Source organism: Vipera berus (genome assembly GCF_964194415.1).
Source record: "Vipera berus genome assembly, chromosome: 3".
Lineage (NCBI taxonomy): Eukaryota > Metazoa > Chordata > Lepidosauria > Squamata > Viperidae > Vipera > Vipera berus.
This window is the reverse complement of record NC_138204.1, coordinates 116,993,682-117,020,037: the sequence shown is the minus strand read 5'-3', so window position 1 is coordinate 117,020,037 and position 26,356 is coordinate 116,993,682. Positions and strand designations below refer to the sequence as shown.

The following is a 26,356-nucleotide window of genomic DNA, read 5'->3' as shown; positions in this document are numbered from 1 at the left end:
ACATACATACAAATCTTCTTCAGCAACCTCTGCTGGTTCAAAACAAGAATCACTTTCATCAACTGCATGCATACTGCTACTTTGCTCAGCCTGCTATGGGAAATAAAACTTTTTTTTTATACTGTATTCTTATATGCTTCCAATCATTCTGCTAATTAGAATAGTTTCTTTTTTTTTAAAGAATTTTATTGGATTTTATAGGGTTAGAAATAAAATAGGGTTGGGATTGGGGTTAGGGTTTAGGCTGGGGTTGGGGTCGGTATTGGGATTAGGACAGGGTTAGGGTCAACATTGGTCTGAAACTAAACAGAGAAAAGACCAAAGTATTGACAAAGAACTTAACAGATAAACAGAAAAGTCAATTTACAAAAAGACAAATCTGCAAATAGTTAAAAAAAGTTAAGTACTTGGGAATCTATTTAACAGCAAGATGTGTAACACTAAAAGAAGATAACTATGAAAGATTGTTAAAAGTAATAAAATTGGACTTGGAAAATTGGAAAAATCTCCAGCTGTCAAAGTTAGGAAGAATAGCTACAGTGAAAATGAATATCTTACCAAAAATACTCTTCTTATTTCAAACAATTCCTGTAAAATTGAGAAACGTTTTTTGATGACCTGAATGCAACAATATTGAGATTTATCTGGCAAGGGAAAAAAGCACAAATTAAAGTGAAAATGTTACAAGTAGCTAAAGATAGTGGAGGATTTGGACACCCGGACTGGAGATTATATTACCAAGCAGCTATTTTAACATGGCTTAAAGAATGGATAATGCTTAGAAATAAAAGACTATTGTACCTACAGGGGCATGACCTACTGATTCGTTGGTATGCCTTTCTGTGGCACGGGAAGAATAAAATACACAGATATTTTCAAAACCATTTTATAAGGAATGCACTTCTTTTATAATTGGAAAGAATAAAAGAGAAAATTTATATTAAGATACCTGAATGGCTTTCAACAATGGAAGCTTTTGCTTTCCCAAATTTAATTAACTATGACAAAGTCGGACTTATAAAGATATCTTGGATAATGAAGGGAAACTGAAAGATAGACAAGATTTACAAGGCATTGATTTAGCATGGTGGCCATATTTGCAAATTCATATGATATGAAAAGGATGAGAAAACAACGGGATTCTATAAAGGACAGAATTTGATCAAATATTGCTAAAAACAGATGAAAGGTTGATTAAAAAACTATAAATATCTGTTAAGCTTAAAGATGGAGGAAGAACAAGTAAAAGAAACAATGATAACATGGGCAAAGCACTTTGGATATTCTATAGATTTGGAAGACTGGCAAAAACTATGGGATAGAAATATTAAATTAACTAAAGCAGTGCCATACAAAGAAAACTTGAGCAAAATGTTTTATAGATGGCATATGACACCAGTAAGATAGCGAAAATGTTTAAAAATACTTCAAGTAACTGTTGGAAATGTAAACAAAGGCAAGGTACTTATTATCATATCTGGTGGACATGCCCTAAAGCAAAAACGTTTTGGGTTAAGATGCATGTATGGCTGGAAAAGATGACTAAAAACAGATTTTAAACCAGAACTGTTTTTGTTAGGAATATTAGGAGCTAATTATGAGAAGGAGAGTGAATATTTAATATTACATGTATTAACAGCAGCGAGAATTGTATTTGCCTAATATTGGGAAAATGAAAAGTTACCAACTGAAGAAGCATTAATCAAGAAAATTTTAGAATGTGCAGAAATGGATAGATTGACTTCAGAGATTAAAGAGAAAGAAGATTCAGTTTACGTTAGAACATGGGATAACTTCTATCAATGGCTAGGAAAACGAACTAGGGAGAAAGGAATGTGATATGTTATTTTGAATACATACTAGTAAGAAGAATGATACAGTATGGATTGATTAATTAATACTGTCTATGTTAACCAATCATACTTACTACTGTTATCTACTACTATATTAATTATTGTTAGCTATATATATGTACCCAGACAATATTCTGTATGCTAAATATTGAAAATGTTACTGGGGGAGAATAGTTTCTTAATGAATAGTCATGCCTTTTTCCTGCTTAGCTATCTTGATTTTTTGTCTTGATCTCCCTGCTTCTCTTTATTTCTATTTCTCATCCTGTCTTTCTGCCCATAGGACACTCAGTCTCATGAAAATCATTCTCCAAAGATGAGAAATTTGGCCCCTTCCCTCTTCCTGGAACTAGGAAATACTTTAGAATAGAATAGAATATAGCTGGAAGGGACCTTGGAGGTAGTAGTCTTGTGGATCAGGGTTCACTGGACTGTTCTCCCAGGGCCTCATCATATGTGGGCCTTTGTTACTGCTTCATAGAATATAATAGAGCTGGAAAGGACTTTGGAGGTCTTCTAGTCCAGCCCCATGCTCAAGCAGGAGAACCTTTACCATTTCAGACAAGTGACTGTCCAGCTCTTCTTAAAAACCTCCAGTGATGGAGCACTCACGATTTCTGAAGGCAAGCTATTCCATTGGTTAATTGTCCTCACTGTCAGGAAGTTTCTCCTTAATTCTAGGTTGCTTCCCTCTTTGATCAGTTTCCAACCATTGTTGGAAATTCTCGTCCTACCCTTTGGTCCTTTGGAGAATAATTTGACGCCCTCTTCTTTGTGGCAGCCACTCAGATACTGGAATACTGTTATCATGTCACCCCTATTTCTTCTTTTCTTTAGACTAGCCAAACCCAAGTCCTGCAGCCGTTCTTTGTATGTTTTAGTCTCCAGGCCTTTGATCTAGTTGCTTTTCTCTAAACTTTTTCCAAAGTCTAAATATCTTTTTTGTAGTATGGTGAGCAAAATTGGTTGCACTATTCCAGGTGCGGTCTTACTAGGGTTTTATAAAGCGGTACTAATACTTCACATGATCTTGATTCTACGCCTCTGTTTATACAACCCAGGATTGTATTAGCTTTTTTGGCTGTTGCTACACATTGCTGGCTCATAGTCAAGTGATTGTCCACTAGGATTCCAAGGTCCGTCTCACAGTTACTGTTTTTGAGTCAGGTGTCACCTAATCTGTACTTGTATCTTTGATTTTTCCTGCCTAAATGTAAAACTTTAAAATTCATTAAAATTCATTTTGTTGGATAGGGCCCATTGTTCCAGTTTGTCAAGATCCTTTTGTATCCTGAGCTTGTCTTTTAGGGTGATGGCTATTCCTGACAGTTTAGTGTCATCTGCAAATTTGATGAGTTCCCCTTCAATTCCCTCATCTAAGTCATTGATGAAGATATTGAAGACGTACTGGGCCTAAGACAAAGTCTTGTGGTAACCCACTGCTTACTTCTTTCCATGTGGATGTAGTACCATTAAGGACTACTTGTTGAGTACAGATTGTCAGCCAGCTACAGATCCGTCTATTGCTGATGTCTATTCCACTTTTTTCTAGCTTACCAAGCAGTAGACTGTGGTCTACTTTGTCAAATGCCTTACTGAAATCTAAGTTTATTATGTCTACAGCATTTTGGTGGTCTACTAATTTGGTCACAAAGAACGAAATAAGATTTGTTTGGCATGATCTGTTTTTAACAAACCTGTGCTGGCTACCAGTTATAACTTTGTTTGCTTCTAGTTGTTCGGAGATCTGTTTTTTTATTATCTTTTCCAGGATCTTCCCAGGTATTGATGTTAGACTGATCGGTCTGTGGTTTCCTGGATCTGTTTTTTCCCTTTCTTGAAGATGGGAACCACATCAGCCCTTTTCAATCCCCAGTGCTCCAGGATTTTTGAAAGTGGTGCAATGGTTCTGAGATAACATCTGCCAGCTCCTTCAGAACTCTGGGATGTAATCTTTTGGGTCCTGGTAATTTATATTCATCAAGGTCAGATAGGTGTTCTCTTACCATTTTTTTCCCTTATTTTAATTTTTGTTTCTAATTTGTCTTTTGCAGTATTTTTTTTGGTATGTTGTGCTATAATTTGTTTTTGTGTGAAGACTGATGCAAAGAATGAGTTAATCAGCTCTGCTTTCTCCCTACTGCATGCTACTTCCTTGCCATCTTCTCTCTTTATTGGACCTACAGTTTCCTTGAATTTTTGCTTGTTATTAATATGTTAAAAGAGTCTTTTTTATAATTCTTTATTTCTGTTGCAAGTCTTTGTTCATTCTGAGCCTTTGCTTTCCTGACTTCGTCTTTGCATGTTCTGGCCATCTGCTGATAATCAGCCTTAGTTATGTGTCCCTCTTTCAATTTTTTGTACTTGTCCTTTTTGTCTTTCAGTTTGTCTCAGAGATGTTTGTGCATCTATGCTGGTTTCTTCTTGACTTTCTTGTTTTCCCCCCCAGTGGTATTGTGCTGGACTGGGCTTTTATGATAGCATTTTTCAGAGTTTTCTATGCTTCTTCAGTTGTTTTCCCCTTTAGGATTTTCATCCATGGAATCTTTCCTAGGTTCTCTCTGAGTTTGTTAAAATCAGATATTTTGAAGTTTAAGACATTGGTTGAATTATTTTCTATTGCTTGTGTTTGCATTATATTGAATGCCAGTATGACATTTTCACTTTCCCCCATGGTTCTGGCAAGTTCAACTCCCTCTATCACTTCTTCTTTATTAGTAAGAATTAGGTCCAGTGTAGCTTTACTTCTAGTTCCCTCCTCCACCTTTTGGATGACAGCTAGGTTGGTTAGGAATCTGTTTGATCTCCCACTCGCTGCAGAGTTTGTCTCCCAGGATATCTGGATAGTTGAAGTCTCCCATTAGTACTGTGGTATGCTTCCTACATATGTTTGTTAACTGATTGGCAAAGAGTTCATCCATTTCATCTGATTGGTTGCATGGCCTATGATATACACCTATGGCAAAGTCACTTTCCCCCCCTTTTATATTGACCCATATATATTCTGGAGGGATTTTATCTTTGATCATGTGCATTTCTGTAGATATGTAGTGTTCTCTTACATATAGAGCTGGAAGGGACCTTGGAGGTTTTCTGCTCAAGCAGGAGAACCTATACCATCTCAGACAAGTGACTTTCTAGGCTCTTTTTAAAAATCTCCAGTGATGGAGGGCCCATGATTTCTGGGGGCAAGCTATTCCACTGGTCAGTTGTCCTCACTGTCATGAAGTTTCTCCTTAATTCCAGGTTTTTTCTATATAGTACAACTCCTCCTCCACTTTTTGTAGATCTATTTCTTTTGAACAATTTATATCCATCTGTCAGTACATTCAAGTTGTGGGTTTCGTTCCACCACGTTTCTGTAACACCAACTATGTTATATCCACCCTCATGTACTATTGGTTCTAGTTCACCCTGTTTGTTCCCCAAGCTTTGAACATTAGTATATAAACATTTAAGACATTTATGCCTCTCCGTGGGTGTGTTTCCTGAATCTCCTGATTGTTGTTCGATTTTTTTTCTTTTTTCTCATCCTACCTCTTTATTTGATTTGTTTTCTTGGGATTTGTGATTGGTTTTGTGTTCTAGAGATTCTAAAGTACTAGTACCACTTTACAAAGCCCTAGTAAGACCACACCTATAATACTGCAGCCATGTTTAGTCACCATAACACAAAAGAGAGAGAAGAGCAACTAACATGATCAAAGGCCTGGAAGCTAAAACATACAAAGAATAGCTGTAGGATTTGGGTTTGACTAGTCTAAAGAGAAGAAGAAATAGGGGAGATGATACAAGTATTCCAGTATCTGAGGGACTGCCACAAAGAAGAGGGGGTCAGGTTGTTCACCAGAGCACCAGAGGGCAGGATGAGAAACAATGATTGGAAACTGATCAAAGAGAGAAGCAACCTGGAATTAAGGAGAAACTTCCTGACAGTGAGTACAATTAACCAGTGGAAAATCTTACTCTCAGAAATTGTAGGTGTGCCATCACTAAAGATTTTTAAGAAGAGACTAGACAATCACCTGTCTGAGATGGTATAGGTCAGCGGTCCCCAACCTTTTGGGCACCAGGGACTGGTTCCATGGAGAAAGGTTTTTCTGTGGACCAGAAGGAGCATGGTTTTGAATACTGCCTGCTTCCAGATCCTTGAGCTTTGCTTGTTTATGTGGCCTGCTTGTTGGAATGCTGCAGACTGGTGCCGGTCCATGGACCAGGGGTTTGGGGACCTCTGATATAGGTTCTCCTATTTGAACAGGGGGATGGACTAGAAGACCTCCGAGGTCCCTTCCAGATTCTATTCTATTCTATTCCAGGGATTTTCAACCTTTTCACCCATTGTACCACTTTTAGGATATGGCAACATCCGAGTACCACCAGTCTCCTAGCAAGGTGTCAAAAACTTGATGACCAAAAAAAGAGGAAAAAAGTGATGAAGTATGGGTAGTCCTTGACTTACAACAGTTTGCTTAGTAACTGAAAAAAGTGCCCCCCAAGCCACAGCCAAGCAAGACACCTACCTTCTGGGCTCAGAAAAGCCAGGATCAGCGCCAAGCTCTTCCACTGAGCCCTGACAGGCCTGCAGCTCCAGCTGTCTCTCAATCAGGCTTGTGCGGTGCTGCCACTGGTTAAGTTCATTCCCCTCCCCCACTACCACTTTTCTAGGATGGTCGCATACCACCTGCCAGGTGCCAATGTACCACAGGTGGTACCCGTACCACTGGTGGTGCCAATGTACCACAGGTGGTACCCGTACCACTGGTTGAAAAGCCCTATTCTATTCTATTCTATTCTATTCTATTCTATTCTATTCTATTCTATTCTATTCTATTCTATTCTATTCTATTCTATTCTATTCTATTCTATTCTATTCTATTCTATTATTTCCCCTCAATTTTAGTTTAAAGCCCTTCTAATGAGTTGGGCCAGTCTTTTTCTGAGCATATTTTCCTCTGTTTTTATGAGCTGCAGCCCATCCCTTGCCAAGAGTCCTTCACATAGGAAATGGAGTCCATGGTCCAGGAAACCAAAGTTTTCTTGATGACACCAACCCTTTAGCCAGTGGTTTATTTCTAGAATTTTCCCCCCTCAATGGGTTTTCACCTTTTGTTGGGAGTATTGATGAGAACACTACTTGTGCTCCTAGCTCCTTAACTTTATTGCCTAGTTGTTTATAATCTCTCAATATTGTGCTCAGGTTCTTTGTTGTGTCATTCATCCCAATGTGAAGTAGGAGAGGGTAGTAATCTGTGGACCTAATTATTTTGGTTAGGTTCTCAGCCACATCTTTGATTTTTGCTCCAGGGAGACAACATAGTTCCCTGGATTCTATGTCCAGTCTGCAGATGGCTATTTCTGTTCCTTTGCGAATAGAATCTCCTATTACCAACACTTGCCTTCTTTTTTGGGGGGTACAGTCAAGTTTATCTCAGGTGTATTTGTTGATGTGACTTTTTGGGGGATATTTGGTGCTGTTTCTTTGCTAGGTGTCTGCATGTTTTCTTTGAGGGGGAGGGTGTGGGTCTGTGTATTTCCATCTAGGGGGAGAAATTGACTGCTTGGTTTTAATGGGGCTACTTCTGATTGGGTTAGATTGGGCGGTAGGGGTTTGTTTGCTGCTTCTTCCTTTGATTGTCGTGTTTCCTTCTTTATTTGACATACCTCCATTTGTCTTCTTCCAAGGGTTTATCAGTAGGGTCAAATCCTCTGGGAGTGATTTGTCCATTGTTTGGTTCGATTTGGGTATAGCCTTCTTGCATAGGTTGGAGTTTGGCTAGAGTTGCCTCTTGGTCCCTTACTTTTTCCATTAGCTGTTCACATAGTTTACATTTAATGCATCTATAATTTGGATGTTCTTTGGGGATAAGCACATACATGGAACATGTATTGCATACCACAATAGTATCAACCACCCATGAGTTTGTTGTTTTTTTATGGTTGATGGATGTGCTTTGCTGTTAGCCATGTTTCTACCTTCTCTATCCTATGTTTTGCAGATCACAATAGTATCAGTATCTTTTTCCAAGAGTCTGCTGTGTGGTTGCTGTTCACAGTCCCCGGTGTACTGGTCTGCTGCCATTCTCAGTCCCTGGTCTACTGTCATTCATAGTCCCCGGTCTACTGTGATTCCCAATCCCTGGTCTACTGTCATTAACAGTCCCTGGTCTACTGCCATTTGCAGTCCTCAGTCTACTGTTATACGCAGTCCCCGGTCTACTGCTGTTTGCAGTCCCTGGTCTATTGTTGTTCATAGTCCCTAGTCTACTGCCATTTGCAGTCCCTGGTCTACTGTCATTTATAGTCTTTCTCCTCTCCTACACAAAAAGAAGAGTTGACCCCTTGGTAACTGGGTAACTGGTCTTATAGGAATGCCCTGGATGGGCTTCTTCCCTGCTGAATGAAGAACGATTGCAGGATTTGGGTTTGGCTAGTCTAGAAAAAAGAAGGACTAGGGGTGACATGATACCAGTATTCCAGTTTTTGAGAGGTTGCCACAAAGAGGAAGGGGTCAACTTATTTACCAAAGCACCAGAGGGTAGAAGAAGAAAAAATGGATGGAAACTAATCAAGAAGAGAAGCAACCTGGAATTAGGAAGAAACTTCCTAACAGTGAGGACAATTAACCAGTGGAACAGCTTGCCTTCAGAAATTGTGGGTGCTCCATCACTGGAGGTTTCTAAGAAGAGACCAGACAGCCACTTGTCTGAAATGGTATAGGTCTCCTGCCTGAACAGGCGGTTGGACTAGAAGACCTCCAAGATCCCTTCCATCTCTAATTTGATTGATTGAATGCAAGATATTGGGGCTAAGTACTGTAGTTATGGGAATGCTACACTAAACATTATCCAGCACTTTCCCACCTGAAGACTAAGTATCTGTCTACAAATGTGGGTACAGATGTGTAGGGAGTTGAGGAGCACAGTTTGATCTTTCTCCTATATTATACACCCAACCAAAAGCTCCCATGAAGCTTTTGGTTAGAAACTAACCTTTTGTAGAAAACTTTCTCCCAAATCTCATTCTGAAATCTTATGAGATTTCCTTTTGCAAGAGCCAGGCAACAATTGTGTCCTGTCTTCTTTTCTCACTATCACTTCCATATCCCCACAAATATTTCCTTTCTTCAAGAACAATTATTGCCAAGTTGAGCAGAGAGGAAGTTTTCATTTAGTCTAATAATCAAGGTCCTTTTGCAACATGCCTCTACTACGAAATTTGCAGGTTATGGGAAAGTTCCATTAGCAAAACCCTTGTCGACTGAAAATGAATCCTTTAGTGAAATGCAAACATTGAAATGTACAATGTTTTTTACCAAGCAGCTATTTTAACGTGGATTAAAGAATGGATAACACTTAGAGACAAAAGATTACTATACCTAGAGGGGCATGACCTGCAGATTGGCTGGCATGCCTTTCTGTGGTATGGGAAGAATAAAGCGCATAGATATTTCCAGAACCATGCTATAAGAAACTCACTTCTCTGGGAAAAAATGAAAGAAAAAAAGTATATTAAGATACCTGAATGGCTTTCAGCAATGGAAGCCTTTGCTTACCCAAACGTAATTAACTATGATAAACTTGTAACATATAAAGACTTACTAGACAATGAAGGAAGATTGAAATCTAGACAAGACTTACACAACAAAGTATTGACCTATCATGGTGGCCGTACCTACAAATCCAATCAAGATATGAAAAAGACGTGAAAATGATGGGGCTCTATAAGGAACAGACAGAACTTGATCTTACATTGTTAAAAACAGATGAAAAGCTGATTTAAAAACTTAATAGATTACTGCTTAACTTAAAGATGGAGGAGGAACAAGTTAAAGAAACAATGATAATATGGGCAAGAAATGTTGGACATACTATAGAGCTTGAAGAATGGGAAAAGTTATAGGAGAAGAAATATTAGATTAACCAAAGCTGTACCGTATAAAGAAAATTTGTATAAAATGTTTTATAGATGGCACATGACACCAGTGAGACTAGCCAAAATGTTTAAAAATACTTCAAATGTCTGTTGGAAATGTAACCAAAGACCAGGTACTTATTACCACATATCAGACATGTCAAACTCACGATGTCACGTGACGTCGCGCGACATATCGGAACTTTTTCCCATTGCCGGCAATGGGATGGGCGCAGTTTCTCCGTGACGCTCCGGCCCGCGGGCCGGCAGTTTGACACCCCTGCCATATATGGTGGTCATGTCCTAAAGCAAAAAGGTTTTGGCTTAAGATACATCTATGGTTGGAGAAGATGATTAAAAAACAAATAGAATTTAAACCAGAATTGTTTCTGTTAGGAATGATAGGCCCCAACTATAACAAGGAGAGCAGATACTTAATGTTACATGTATTGACAGCAGCGAGAATTATGTATGCCCAATATTGGAAAAATGAAAAGTTACCGACTGAAGAAGTATTAATCAAGAAAATATTGGATTGTGCAGAAATGGATAGATTAACTTTAGAGATTAAAGAGAAAGAACTTTCAGTTTACTATAGAACTTGGAATAAATTTTATCAATGGCTAGATAAGCGAGTTAGAGAGAAAGGAATGTGATATGCAATTTTGAATTTATTTGAGTAAGAAAAGTACTATACGTTGAAAACTTAGTATTGTTTACGATAATCTATTATACCTATCATTGTTATTATTAGCTTTACTACTTTTATTTATGTATATTTACCCAGACAATATGCTGTTTGCCAAATGTTGAATGTTATTGGAGAAAACCCCAAACCTCACCCCCAACCTCTCCTGTACCCTATCCCAAATTCCCATCCCATTACCCCCCTCTTTAACCCTATAAAAACTAATAATTTTTTTTTTCAAAAAAAAGAGAAATATACAATGTTTTTATTCTCCAAATCCATAAGCTGTTATGCCTATTCCAAGGAAGACTTCAAAGCCACAAACAGTAAACTCTTTGAGGTTTACTGTACTGATAATTAGTTAATCTTTAACTAGCAGCTGAAAAGGCTGCAAGAAAAATAGCTTCTTCCTCTTGCGTCAAGAGCCATTTGTGATCAGAATGATGACTTTTGCAACCCCACACGTGGCTGGTTCATTAGGCTATATTCTAGCCTTGAGTGGATCTAAATACATGAAGATATGGTTATTCCCAAAGGTTACTATTGATTGCATGATGCCAGTCATAGCTTTCCTGGAAGGAAGTTGGATGTGGTGGGAACTGACTGCTGCTTCTGGAGGAGGTAATGACCTCTAAAAAAAATTGTCTAAAATCCAGCAGCCTCTACATTAACAGCCAAAGAGCTTTCTCTTGTGGCCAGGGAGTTAATGGCTTTAGGTTATTTGTAGTTATCTGGATTTCAGATTGACATCATAAATATTCAAAATCTGAACCCAGCTGAATGCAGCTGCTCCTGACATTTGTACGACCTAGTTGGAAACTTTAAATCAGCTCCTGCTTGACTTTCAAGGGAGCAAAATAATCCAGACCTACCAGATAGTATCGCTTCAGTGCTTTATTACGTTCAGAAGACCCCACTACAGAATGGCCGCAATGAAAGGCTCTCCCTAGAATGCTGTACTTTTTGTTAACATTACTAAGTCATTGAGATTTCCCTGTGGGAATATGGGTGCCCTAGATTGTGGCTGCATGCAGGATTTCTAATATAAAACACATGTGATTAATATAGGAGGAGGAATCTGAATACGTTCCAGATGCAAAAGCAGCAACACATTATTAATGGGTTAGCTATGATCTCTATCAGTGGGTTTTTGTTCACAAGATCTTGGAGGAGGGTGTTTATTTTTTTTATTTTTTGGGGGGGAGTGTTCATTTTTCTTTTGAGAGAGATCCTTGGGACTATGCAGTTTAGGAGGCTCTGTTGTGAAGAGATGCTCCAGCTGTTGGGAGCTGCATGTCTATACTGCAAAATGCTGACAAGGTATAATTAAAAAAAGATGTTGCTGCTTTCCTGAGATGTATGTGTGTGTTTATGTTCATACCTGCCTGTCTGCCTAAGAGACGGAGCTTCATTTATTTTTTCTTTCCCTGTTGCCCTGAGATTAATGAGAAATAAGGCTGAAAATATCAAATCAACCATAAATATCTTTGCCTTTATAGAACAACAATAAAATGCAGATAATGCCTTTTCCAGATAGTGCTGTTGAGAAAATAAGTTCCAGGTATATGGGAGAAAAACCTTCTTCTCTGAGTCTGCTCCGGGAAGAATCTCAAAAGTAGCTCCTTTTGTTCTGTGCATCTGCAGATACAATCCCTGTTGTGATTTATCTAAAAGTCTTATATTTTTATGCCTCCCAGGAGGCTTTCATGAATTGAGATGTACCATACCCCTATGACTATTTGGATCCTGAAAAAAGCAGGAGATAGAAGAGATAGAAGACTCCGGAAAGAGAATCCAATCCTAGGGCCGAAAACCTCCTGAAGCTTTTTCCAGCTGGATATTAATGACTAAATATATTAATAAATACGTGAGAAATTTTAAACATCCCTATAAAAAAGGGTGACAGAGTGGCTTTGTATGTAACACGGCCAGATACCTAGGAAGAAATTCATGACCTTATTGACTAGTTATCAGCTAAAAAACTGATGGTGATGATGATATCCATTCAGTTATATCCAACTCTTGGTGAACTGGAGATTGAACATGTCTCCCCTATTTCTTCTTTTCTTTAGACTAGCCAAACCCAAGTCCTGCAGCCATTCTTCATATGTTTTAGTCTCTAGGACTTTGATCATCTTAGTTGCTCTTCTCTGAATTTTTTTCCAAACTCTCAACATCTTTTTTGTGATATGGTGACCAAAATTGGCCACAGTATTCCAGGTGTGGTCTTACCAGGGTTTTATAAAGCGGTACTAATACTTTGCGTGATCTTGATTCTATGCCTCTGTTTATACAACCCAGGATTGTATTAGCTTTTTTGGTTGCTGCTGCACAATGCTGGCTCATAGTCAAGTGATCATCCACTAGGACTCCAAGGTCCCTATCCCAGTTACTGTTTTTAAGTGAGGTCTCGCCCAGTCTGTATTTGTGCCTTTGTTTTTTTCCTGTCTAAGTGTAACATTTTGCTTTTCTCCACATTGAAACTGATTTTGTTGGATAGAGCCCATTGTTCGAGTTTGTCAAGATCTTTTTGGATCCTGAGTTTGTCTTCTGTGGTTTTGGCTACTGCTGACAGTTTGGTGTCATCTGCAAATTTGATGAGTTCCCCTTCAATTCCCTCATCAATGTCATTTATGAAGATATTGAAGAGTACTGGGCCTAAGACAGAACCTTGTGGTACCCCACTGCTAACCTCTTCATGTGGATGTAGTGCCATACTCATTGAGTATGGTTTGTCAGCTAGTTCCAGATCCATCTGGTGATTATGTTGTCTATTCCACCTTTTACTATCTTACCAATTAGTAGGTTGTGGTCTACTTTCTCAAATGCCTTACTAAAATCCAAGTATACCATATCCACTGCATTTTGCTGGTCTACTAGTTTAGTCACTTTATCGAAGAATGAGATAAGATTGGTTTGGCATGATCTGTTTTTAACAAACCCATGCTGCCTACTAGTTAGAACTTTGTTTGCTTCTAGTTGTTCAGAGATCAGTTTTTTTATTATCTTTTCCAGGATCTTCCCAGGTATTGATGTTAAACTGATTGGTCTGTAGTTTCCTGGGTCCATTTTTTTCCCTTTCTTGAAAATGGGGACCACATCAGCCCTTTTCAATCCTCAGGTACTTCCCCAGTGCTCCAGGATTTATGAAAGATGTGGTGCAATGGTTCTGAGATAACGTCTGCCAGCTCTTTCAGAACTCTGGGATGTAATCTGTCAGGTCCTGGTGATTTGTATTCATCAAGGTCAGATAGGAGTTCTCTTACCATTTTCTTGCTTATTTTAATTTATGTTTCTAGTATGTGTTTTGCACTGTTTTTTTTTGTATGTTGGGCTATAGTTTCTTAAGCAGCTCTGCTTTCTCCCTGTTGCCTGTAATTTCCTTGCCATCTTCTCTCTTTAGTGGGCCTACAGTTTCCTTGACATTTTCCTGTTGTTAATATGTTGGAAGAAACTTTTTTTATTGCCCTTGATTTCTGTTGTGTTTCTTCATTCTGAGCCTTTGCTTTCCTGACTTTGCATGTTCTGGCTGTCTGCTGATAATCAGCCTTGGTTATGTGCCCCTCTTTCCATTTTTTGTATTCTCCTTTTTGTCTTTCAGTTTGTTAGAGAGACCTTTGTGCAGCCATGCTGGTTTCTTTTTGGATTTTTTGTTTTTCTTTCTCAGTTATATTGTGCTGGTTTGGGCTTTTGTGATTGCATTTTTCAGGGTTTCCCACACTTCTTGGGTTGTTTTCCCCTTTAGGATTTTCATCCATGGGATCTTTCCTAGGTTCCCTTTGAGTTTGTTAAAGTCAGCTCTTTTGAAGTTTAGGACATTGGTTGGATTATTTTTTATTGCTAGTGTTTGCATTATGTTAAATTCCAGTATGACGTGGTCACTTTCACCCAAGGTTACGGCAATTTCAATTCCCTCTATCACTTCTTCTCTATTTGTAAGGATTAAATCCAGTATAGTTTTATGTCTAATTTCCTCCTCCACCTTTTGGGTGACAAAGTTATTGGCTAGGTTGGTTAGTAATCTGATCTCCTGCTTACTGCAGAGTTTGTCTCCCAGCTGATTTCTGGATAGTTGAAGTCTCCCATTATTACTGTGGTGTGCTTCCTGCATACATTTGTTAACTGGTTGGCAAAGAGTTCATCTATTTCTTCTGATTGGTTGGCTGGCCTGTAATATACACCTATGGTAATTTCACTTTTTTTCTCTTTAATATTGACCCATACACATTCTGGAGAGATTTTTGTCTTGGATCATGTGCATTTCTACAGATATGTAGTGTTCGCTTACATATAGTGCAACTCCCCCTCCTCTTTTTGTAGACTTGTTTCTTTTGAACAATTTCAATCCATCAGTCCATTCCATTCATGGGTTTTGTCCCAACAGGTTTCTGTTATGCCAACTATGTCATAACCTCCCTTGTGTACTATAGCCCTGTTTATTCCCCAATCTCTGAGCATTTGTATATAAGGATTTAAGACTTTTATGCCTGTCCATCAGAGTGTTTCCTATATCACATGATTGTTGTTTGGGTTTTTCTTTTTTTTCATCACTGCCCACCTCATTGTTTGACTTGTTTTCCTGGGATTTGTGATTGGTTTTGGGTTCTAGAGATTGGTCACCCTCCCCCCTCAGTTTTAGTTTAAAGGCCTCCTGATGAGTTCGGCAGTCTTTTTTCAAGTACATTTTTGCCTATTTTAATGAGGTGTAGACCATCCCTTGCCCAGAATCCTTCATGTAGGAAATGCAATCCATGATCCAGAAAACCAATGTTTTCTTGGAGACACCAACCCTTTAGCCAATGGTTTATTTGTAAAATTCTTTTTCCCCCTTATTGGGTGTTTGCCTTTCGTTGGGAGTACTGATGAGAACACTACTTGTGCTCCTCGCTTCTTAACTTTATTAGTTGCTTATAGTCTCTCAGTATTACGCTCAAGTTCTTTGATGTGTCATTTGTCTCAAAGTGAAAGAGTAGGAGAGGGTTCTAATCTGTGGGCTTAATTATTTTGGTTAGGTTCTCAGCCACATCTTTGATTTTTGCTCCAGGGAGACAGCATACCTCCCTGGATTGTATGTCTGGTCTGCAGATGGATGGTTCTGTTCCTTTGAGGATAGAGTCTCCTATTATCAACACTCTCCTTTCCTTTTGTGGGGGCTGCAGTCTGGGGTACTTTCCTGTTTATCTCAGGTTTGTTTGTTAATGTGGCTTTTTTAGAAATATTTAAAGTGACTTTTTAGGGATGTTTGAAGTTGTCTTTTTGCTAGGTGTCTGCATGTCTTCTTTGGGGGGGGGTTGCGGGTCTGCATATTTTTGTCTAAGGGGAGAAATTGATTGGTCAGTTTCGGAGGGCCTGCTTCTGGGTGGGTAGGATTGGGCAGAAGGGATTTGCTTGTTGTATGATGTTTCTTTCTTTGGGTATTGTGTTTCCTTCTATGTGTGACATACCACAATTTGTCTTCCTTCAAGGGTTTATCGGTAGTGTCAGGTCCTCTGGGAGTTATTTGTTCCTTGTTTGATTCTGTTTGGGTGGAGCTTTCTTTCGGGGTTTGGTTAGAGTTGCCTCTAAGTTTCAACCTTTTCCTGTAGTAGTTCACATAATTTGCATCTGATACATGTGTAGTTTGGGTGTCCTTTGGCATCAGTACATACATCGAACATGTATTATATATCACAATGGTATCAATCACCTGTTGCATGAGTATGGTGTTTGGTAGTCCTTTTTTTGGTTGGTGGATGTGCTTTGCTGTTAGCCTTATTTCTAGCTTTCTGTTCTGGGTAATTTTGCCTATTTTGCTGTCCTTTTTTCCTGGTCCACAGGGGAGAAAAAATGCCATTGCCTGCCGGCCTCCTGGTCCTTTGCTGTTGCCTCGCCACCATTTGCAGGCCTCCTGGTTCACTGCTGCTGCTTCGTCTCCAGCTGCAGGCCTCCTGGTCCACAGAAAGAAGAAAAGGCTGTTGCCTGCAGGCCTCCAGTTTGCTGGCAATAAAAGAAAATATTTTGGCATACTTGTCACCCTGACCTTTTTGGATTATAAACACCTACTGAGCTTGGACTTTTAATCTCAAGAGCTAGTGGGAGAGAAAGAAAAATTTGACCTTTGATTACATCTGAGCTGTTTTCAGGGAGATTGAACATTTTGAACACTTTGATCATTGTGGATTATAACCTTGCCTGACTGACAATTTTTGGATGCCTGAGACAAAGGATCACTATAAAATATTGCTTTTGGGAATGGACCTGTACTCTGGAACCTATTGTATTATAAAGGCTATATATAAACACCAGAAAACTAGAGGAAACTTTGTTCTACTCTTACTGAGACTGGTGATACTAGAGGATCTGCAGAAGGAAAGGTACTATACGCTACAACTAATTCACCAAACAACTGTTGCATACAAAGAGGACATAAAACGAAAGCACAATGAGACTAAAAATAATTTACATAATATAATTGAGCAGTTCTCCAAATTAAATCTACAGCTAGAAAGTTCGCAAACAATGACTACAAAGTATAAACAAATAAACCAGAAATCAGAAGATGAAACAGAGATGGAAGAGATAAAAGAAGGGAAATATAAACTACCATATACAAATAAAATACTGCAAGACTTACCCATAACAATGAAAATGCAAAAGACCTTTAATCCCTTAAATCTGCAAAATACACCTGATGACAAGGAAGAAGTTTTTAAATAATGGAACATAGAGCTGTCAGGGGAAATGTTACAATTTGGGAGACCAAAAATGAAAAGAGAAATTGAGGGAGAAGGAAAGTGGGAGTTATTTAAGGAACATAAATGGATGGAATTCCCCCCCCCTTCAAAAATACGTTACCTAAATTGTCTTCCTCATGCCAAGCAACTTTCGTAAAAATAGAAAGAAACTTCCTGGGCAATTTAATTCCCTTGGCTTGGAAAGCTACTTGACAAAGAAAGAAAGCGAGAGTTAGATTTAAAAAATAGAAGATTTGACCTATTAGAGGGGGCATTATATGATGAAATACTTGTTTGAATATGATTAAAAGAACGGATGATCCTTAGATATAGTTAGACTTTTATAATGAAAGATATGATTTAGAATTAAAATAGCATTTTTCTCTCTTCTTTTGGTATGGGAAATATGAAAATAAGAGAAGGATTGGTATGAATAAAATTTTTAGCTATATAAATGTAATTAATATTGAGAAAATCATAACTAACAAAGATACTTCAAATATTGATGGGAAATCAAACTTTAACAAGAGCACGAAAAACAGGATATTGACTTATGAATTGATATTGTTATTTGTATAATCAGGGCTTTTTTTCTCATAAAACGCTCAGAACAGAGTTCCGGCACCTTTTTTGGATGGAACCTTGTAGGGTAGGCAAGGCGGGTTGTATGACATGTGTGATTTCCGGCACCTTTTTCTTTTACAAAAAAAGCAGTGGTATAATATTGGTAAAATGTGATGAAGATGTTTATATCTAACTTTGTATATATCAATAGTACCAAGAACTGTAACTGTGTAATGAGGGGAAAATGGAAAAAAATATGGGGAAGAAAGGAAGATCAGGGAAAAAATACTGGATTGCGCAGTACTGAATAGATTTATATTGAAGAAGTTAATGTTAAATATGTGAACCCAGACAACATGTTGTTTACTAAGCACTAAATATAGTAATTCTTAAAAATTAATAAAACATTTTTTTTTAAAAAAAGCTGTCTGTTACAATCATGGGGCATGAGGAAGCAGATTTAAATCTTGGGGCATACTCATACTCATCGTTACTAGGGTTAAACCAATTATCTGTTGAAGCTGAGACATTGACTTTTCCATGACAGCCTTTGAGAGACTCCTGAAAGAGATTTATTGCAGCAGCCTGGGTGTAATTCCTGACAAACATTGGGCCAAATCCAACAGGATGATGTTCAGCTGTAACAAGTACAAGCTTCCTGCTTCTGGCAACAGAAAAATTACATGCATATGTACCATATTGAGAAGACCCAGCTTGGCAGCAGTGCATGTGAAAATGATCTCAAAGGACTAGGGGACCACAATGCAATTGAACAGCTAAAAAGGAAAATGCATTAACAAACAAAATAATTCCGTGGTTTTTCTATACTGGTTAGACTGCACTTGGAGCCCAGAGCCAGACCACTCCACTTAAAAAAAAGATTTATTCTTGTTTCAAATGATACCGATTCTTAAGAAAGACTCTAATTTGGAGGAATGGCAGCGAGGTATGAATAAATTTGTGTGGGCAGGGAAAAAGCCACGAGTTAAACTTAAGATTATGCAGGATACTCGTGAGAGAGGTGGCCTTAAACTGCCTAATCTTAAATTATATTATGAAGCTGCTGCATTAGTAGGAATAAGTGATTGGATTAATTTGACGCAATTGAGGTTATTAAATCTTGAGGGCCATGATTTGTTGTTTGGCTGGCATGCATATTTGTTGTATGATAAGAAGGTAGATACTGTGTTTAGGATGCATATTTTAAGACAGGCATTGCTGAGAGTTTGGAAGAAGTATAGACATAAGCTAAGCAGCAAGATACCATTGTGGGCAATTCCAAAACACGCAATAGAAAATATACATGCTGGTTTCAAACATGATGTGACTACGTACAAGGAAATTTTAAGCCTGGAAAGGAATGTTTGGTGTTTGAAATCATATAGCCTCTTGCGAGAAGAGAAGGTTGTTCAATCTTGGTTTCAATATATTCAATTACAGGCCAGGTGGAAAGAAGACCAGAAAAATGGATTTACAATGACTGATGGAAATTTGATAAAGCAGATTAGAAATCAGGGGTCAGCACATATTAAACGGATATACCTTGCATTGATAGAGATTGATTCGGAAACAGAGCTTGTTAAGGACTGTATGATAAAGTGGGCCCAAAATATCCAGGAAGTTATTACAATGGACATGTGGGAAAAGATTTGGGTGAGGAACGTAAAATTTACACAAGCTCAAAATTTAAGAGAGAACTTTTACAAAATGTTTTATAGATGGCATCTAGATCCTAAAAAGCTTGCAAGTATGTATCCGAATTATCAGCCTAAGTGTTGGAGGTGTGGTGATGAAGATGCAACGTATTTCCACATATGGTGGACTTGTAAAAAGGTTAAGGCTTTTTGGATAAAAGTCTGGTGGAATATGCAGAAGATTTTTAAACAGAGGATAAAGTTTTGTCCGCAACTTTTTTTGTTGGGAATAATTGCAGACGCTACAGTTGTGGACACTAAGCTGATGTTGAACTTAATTACGGCGGCAAGACTTTTGATAGGCCAATATTGGAAGAAAGAGGAACTGCCGACCATAGAAGAGTGGACTTTAAAGGTTTCCGACCTGGCAGAGATGGCGAAGATTTCGGCTTATTTGAAAGATCATTCGCAAGAACGCTATATTATGGAATGGAGAAAATGGATTGAGTTTATCCAGAACAAGTATAGGGTTAAGAAGTTTTACGTAGCATTTGAATAAGTCTTCTTTCGTTTTTTTTTCTTTTTGTTTTTTTTTATTTTATTCTAGTTTTTTATATATATTTAATATTGTTAAGGTGTGTCTTTTCCTATATAAGCTAGAGAGTGATGGATTTTAGAACTTATAGTTGTTAGTATATGATTGTTTATGATTGCTTTTTATATATATACCTTGTATTTAGCTCTGGGAAGTCGGGGGGGGGAGGGGGAGGGTGGAGGGAGGGGGGGAGGGAGGGAGGTTGGGGGGAGGTAGGGGGGGAGCAGGGAGGGGGAAGGGGGGTTTCTTAAGGGAAAACTGTATTTTAAAACTTTTCAATAAAAAAGAAAAAAAAAGAAAAGAGAAAGTATTCAGAAGAAAGCTGATGGGATAATAAGCAGTCTGCAAAACGAGGATTGAAGGAACAGTTAAAGTGGTATACTTATCTTGAAAAAGACAAGATTTATGTAAATATCTAAAAGGCTGCAGAGGAAAAACAGGAGTAAAGTTGGCAAGTTCCTTAGCAGGTAAAAGAGGCAATAAATGAGATCTCAGCTCTGCGAAAGGAAGGAGTGTGAGAAAGAGATTCAAAATGCCCCTGCCTTGTTTCTGTGTGGTAAAAGGAGGGGTTTGTATGTGTGGGAAGTGGAACTCTGGCACACTTTCAAGGTTGTACTATTCTAAGCTACAATACTAAAGCAGAGTTCCTTGTAATATCTATTTCCTGACCTGGCCTAACTCAAAGGGCTGACATTAATCTGGAAAGCATCTCTCCTCTAATTAGACATTTGCCTTCAACTGAGGAATGGCATCAGATCCACTGTCTGTAGAACATTTTGCTAGATCCTTCCAACATCAACACAAGTAAATATACAAATTACCAGCTCTTACAATGCACAACACAGCACACAGGGCAAGACTTATCTCAATCAGGAATGGCTCAACAGCCTGTAACCCAACCAATATGTGTTTGCTTTGCTTTCATGAAATTTGCCCCAGGATCAGTTTCTGAATTCCTGACTCAGCGTAAAATGTCTTTTTTTTAAAGAAAATTTTATTTGTTTTCTAGTTTTACAGTTGAATATTTGAAAAGCAACGTGGCGGCTGATTTGGTCAATAATTCAATAACATACAAATATCTTTAGTACAGATCTCAAACTTTTACATTAAACATTTCCTCTCTTTTCCCCTTAGTATTTACTGTCTCATATTTAAATTAATACAATTCTTATATCAATTAAATAAAAAATAACTTTCTTACATTTGTCAATAATTTTTGTTTATACATACCGTATCCAAGTTGTTTTAACATTCAGTCTTTTTAGACAATCAATGTCCTGGTTGATTTTTCTCGATTTTTAATTCCCCATTAATATTTATGTTTAATGTTTAATATTTATAATTTCCAAGTTTTAAATAATCCCAATTCCCTTTATCACAATTCATCACAAGATCTAATGTTCAGGATACATGTCTTATCTATTTGAATTCTCACCATCTTACCCAGATTGTTGGGGGCAATAAGCTGACTTTGTAATAATGCCGCTTGGGGTGTGTGTGTGTGAAAGCCCTAATAAGCAGGCATATACATAGAATGAAGGCTACTGCTAAGCTTGTAAGCCGCCCTGAGTCTTCGGAGAAGGGCGGGATATAAATGGAATTAAAATAAATAAAATAAAAACTAATTAGTGATACAATATAATATTCTTATTTTCTGGTAATTTCCAGATATCTTAAATTTAATAACCAAAATTCCTCCTATTTTAACATTTAATACTTCCTGTCTTTTTCTCTTAATATCTACTATCTCATATTTAAGCTAATAATTTTTACTATTACAGCTAAATAAAAACATATTTATTTCATTCATCGATAGATTTTTAGCTTATATATATCTTAATTACCTTGACATTTAACCTTTATAAGTAAACCAATGTTCAAATTTAACTATTAATATTTATACTTCTAAGTTATAAATGACCAAAGTTTTCTTTATCTCATCCCATAACAATATCTAGTATTCAGAGTACAGATCTTATCTATTTGAGTATATTCTATTTTAATTCTCATGAGTAAGTCAAAAACCCAATTTTCTTCCGTGTTATCCTGCCTTCCTTTCTTTGCCAAATCATCTTCCATGTCCGTGCTTTTGAGTCATCAAACAAATCTTCCTGTGTTGTTATGTAGATTGTTTGATATAGAAAAGACCATCCAGTTGCCATTTTTTTCAGAGGACTAACAAATTGTCCCTCTATTTTTCCATCTTGACGTAGTTGTCCTGAACTGTTTATCTTCTCTTCAATCTGTTCTTCTTCTTGATCTTCAGGTTCCTTCTGGTTTATGTAGAAAGTCTTTTCCTTTCTCCATATTGTCAGTCCCTTTTCTGGGTTTTCCATTGACTGTATTTGTTGATCAGTTGAATCTTCTTTCATAATCTTTAATTGTTCCACATTTTCTGTTATATTTTGTGTAGTTGATTTTTTAGTTGTAGTCAAAGTCTGAGTTCATATATCTGGGCTGACATCTTGTTCTTTTCTGTAACCTCTTATTTCATCAGTAGCTGTAAGAATAGTTTGATGAATTGTTTTCACCATAGAGAGAATCTATTCCTGATCTTCCTCTGTATGTAGTAGGGCATTAGATTAGAAGCTTTACAATCAGAAAATGCAAAAAAGGATTTTGTCACTAAATAGGGAACACAGCTGGGCTTCTCAGCTGATGTCTCAAGGTTACATAAGTCTTATCTATTGTATAGGTTGCTAGCCGAGTCTCTTTTAAAGGTAAAGGTAAAGGGTTCCCCGCACATGCATGCTAGTCGTTTCCGACTCTAGGGGCCGGTGCTCATCTCCGTTTCAAAGCTGAAGAGCCAGCACTTGTCTGAGGACATCTCCATGGTCATGTGGCCGGCATGACCAGACACCAAAGGCACACGGAACACTGTTACCTTCCCACCATAGTGGTCCCTATTTTTTCTACTTGCATTTTTACGTGCTTTCGAACTGCTAGGTTGGCAGAAGCTGGGACGAGTAACAGGCACTCTGTTATGTGGCACTCGGGATTCGACCCGCCAAACTGCCGACTTTCTGAGTGACAAGCTCAGCATCCTAACCCACTGAGCCACCGCGTCCCTCTATAAGTCTCTTTTAAGCAATAACAAATTGTAGTATCACGTTTAGCCACAAGATGTCACCCCTACCATTTAAAGTTTCCTTTTCAATCCAAAGTTTTTATAATCTTTTCAATTTGCTTCTCTTTTATAAGTAGAAACCCGATCTTCGGTAATCATAGAAAATCTTTTAATCCACAAACTTAAAAAAAAGAATTCCAATTAGGATCAAGTTATTCTTTCAATGTTTTAAACTCCCTTGGATAGACAGTTGCCGCTGTTTCTAAAGGGAGGGATAAAATCTCCCTTTCCTCTCCACAGGCGGAAAAGTACTTTAAGCAGCTTATGCAGGTAAAAAAAAATAGTTAGGATTTAAGAGAGGTAGATCTCACCCAGTCTCATCTGCGCTGCTTTAAAATTGTCTGGTGGAAATTGTGACTTTGGCTGTCTGCAGCCTAGTGACAAGCCATATTGCTATGGCTGGTCTTTCATCCGCTGGCTTGGAGGGCTGCCCTGGATCAAGTGGAAGGGCTGCTGCCCTCCCATGATCCAATGAAGATCCCCTCCTTACTGGTCACCCCTACAAGGTGACTTTTGACCCTTTCCAGGGTCCCCCAGCGAAGCAAAACTGGGCACGGAAGATGGAGCTCGCCTTCTAGATGTCCATGGCAGCCACATCGGCAAACCGGATGTCTCAGCATAAAATGTCTATGGTGGGTTGGCCCACAGATTGCTCCAGGATTTTTTGTTCTGAAACTATTAAAGGAAGAGTGACCAAATGGGTTGTGACCCACACTGAAGGTAATGATCCATTGCTGGATAATCATCAGAATTTCATGCAAAGATATAGAGCTATATTTGAAAATCTGGCCAGGAAAGTAATTACAAACTGAGATTATTTGTCAGCAGAACTTGTAAGAACATATCAGATATTTAGTTATATGCCAGAGATGTGCAGTGGAATGAGTTTTCTCTGACCAATTTCAAGAAGGATTTGCTTACGAACAAAGAAATGGGATAATGAGACAGGCTCACCACAGAATTTGTTCCAATATTGTGTGTTAATTGATGGGCAGTTGGAAGAGTTGTGACATGAAGGAAATAAATAATGGAAGAAATTGTTATAGCCTCTCTTCACTCCTACTCCCTCTCTATGGCCTTCTTGTTTGAGAACCCCTGCAAACAGAAGGAACAAAAAGACCCCTGTTTTCAGCAGAGAAACAGAAAAAGAGTCCAGTTTATGTTTCTAGCTCAGAGCATCAGGGGTGTGCATTGATAAAGTACAGACATCTGAGTCACCTACAATGCACCTCACCCGTGAAACTGCAGCCCACATAGCAAACACATGCCCAAATTGCTCAAAATCTTCATCTTCAAGAAACGTCTCACATTTCCCTTCCAAGATCTTAGCAGAGGGGCCCCCCAGACAATGAAAACAAACTCAAGCAACCAACAACAAGTGGGTGCATTTTATTCCTGGTGCTGTTTGCACATTCTTATATTTAGAAATACAAATCTCCACTCTTATAGACTTCCATGCAACAGGCAATTTCACATATCAGACCACAGTGCAACAATTTAAATTACCCACGCATTTGTTAGAGAAGCCTAGGTTGTTGAAATGATTGATTGGCAATCAAGCACTTTGAGCTGATCCTGTTCTGTGCTGCACAACAGCTTTGCAAGTGATAATAAATGACCGCACTGAATTCTTGCCACTCTGTATCACAGCTTCTTTACATGTTCCCACTGTGCTGGTTGTTAATTAATTGCAGACCCATAATCCAGATGTTCACTGGAGGTAGAAAATAATTTCTTTTCTTTCTGAAAGATGTCAACAGCACTATTTGCAAGCTTCCCAATCATATCCTTTTGCCTTTCCTACTTACAGTAGCTCTCTGAATCAACTTGCCAGAAGAGTTCTTAGAACTTGCTAACATTTTGAGAGAGAAGGAAGAAACATGTACGTTATCTCAACATCAGATGTGTGTCTGTACCATCAACTTAAAACCAGGAGCCCAGAAGCAATACCCCACATCTACTCACTAGTTGTCTACACTGAATGACTTTCTGGACAATGATTCAAACACTTTCTTTGCTCTTCTAACTCTGCAGTGTCTGCACCCACACTTTAAGTCATTAGGAGTGATAATTTTTTTAGGACTGGGCATGATTCATGAACAAGAGGGATCAGTACCTACAGCTTCTTTCAGTCTTACTGGGCTGCCTTCAAATTGCACTCATTTTCAGAAAATTGGAATTGAGAATCACATACAATCTGATCATGAATATTTTACTGCTTTTGATGTCTGCGAGTGTGATTATAACTAACTTTGGATTAGTTAATTGTGATGCAGTCTACAGGTTTATAGAACAAAATATTTTCTAATATTTAGGATAAATATGTAGTGATGTAATTCGATGACATTTCAGAAATGTGAAATTTCAATGTGTTAAGATTCCAATGTGAAATGCTTGCATATACATGTAGTGACTTGGACCCACACTAATTCCCATGACAGATCTGCAAACCACCTACATCATGTTACATGTTTTTAACAGGTTTAATTCTGTCACTATTAGCCTAGGGATTAGGCAGCATCCTTCATATCACAAACCAGAATGAACTACTCTTCCGTGATATATATCACAACCAGCTGATCTTAGATTGCCAGACTGCTGACTGTGGATTTCTTTATCTTACCTTTAGGCAGACCAGGAGAGCAAAATGGAAGCTATCTCCTTTTTGCAAAAGTACATCTGTGGGAGGACCCCTTCTTCCTGTTGGGATCCTCAGCATTTGAATTTCCTGGGTTGTGGTATAAGTCTCCACATATTACCTGGATGGATGAGCCAAGCTTTCCTTTCAGTAATCTGAATCTTTTGAAGTGCATTTTCCCCCCACACTTACTACATTGTTTGTTCCCAGTGCATGAGAGCTGCCTGAAACTCAGAACTGATAAGACTAATACAAAAGAGTAACATTCCATTTGCAGAAAAGAGTAAATTTAGACTTTAAGAAGTGGAGAACTGAGATGAATGCCAAGTAATGCCATTCATAGTGTCCCAAAAGAGCTCAGGTAGGCAGATCATAGAATGAGGTGAGAAAATTCATATCTGTGTGAGAGGTCAACATCCTGTTTCCCACAAGCAAAGCTGCCTATGAGGAAGTAATATTGCAGCAATAGCAGCAAAACTGTCAAGTTTGGGATGTGGCTGCTTAGTTTGATTTTCTGCAGGTTTCCATTGTGATTCACAAATCTGCTTCAATGAGTGATCTTATCAAAGTTTAATCAGAAAGAGATATCCCTTTGAAGTTACTACTATAATAGCCGCAGATAAATTTCCCATA

The 26,356-nt window shown here is 38.2% G+C and overlaps 1 long non-coding RNA gene across 1 annotated transcript in view; it reads right to left on the bottom strand.

Moving 5' to 3' along the window:
- LOC308666511 overlaps positions 1-26,356 on the bottom strand; it is a 117,926-nt gene that overhangs the window by 17,184 nt on the left and 74,386 nt on the right. The window lies entirely within an intron of this gene.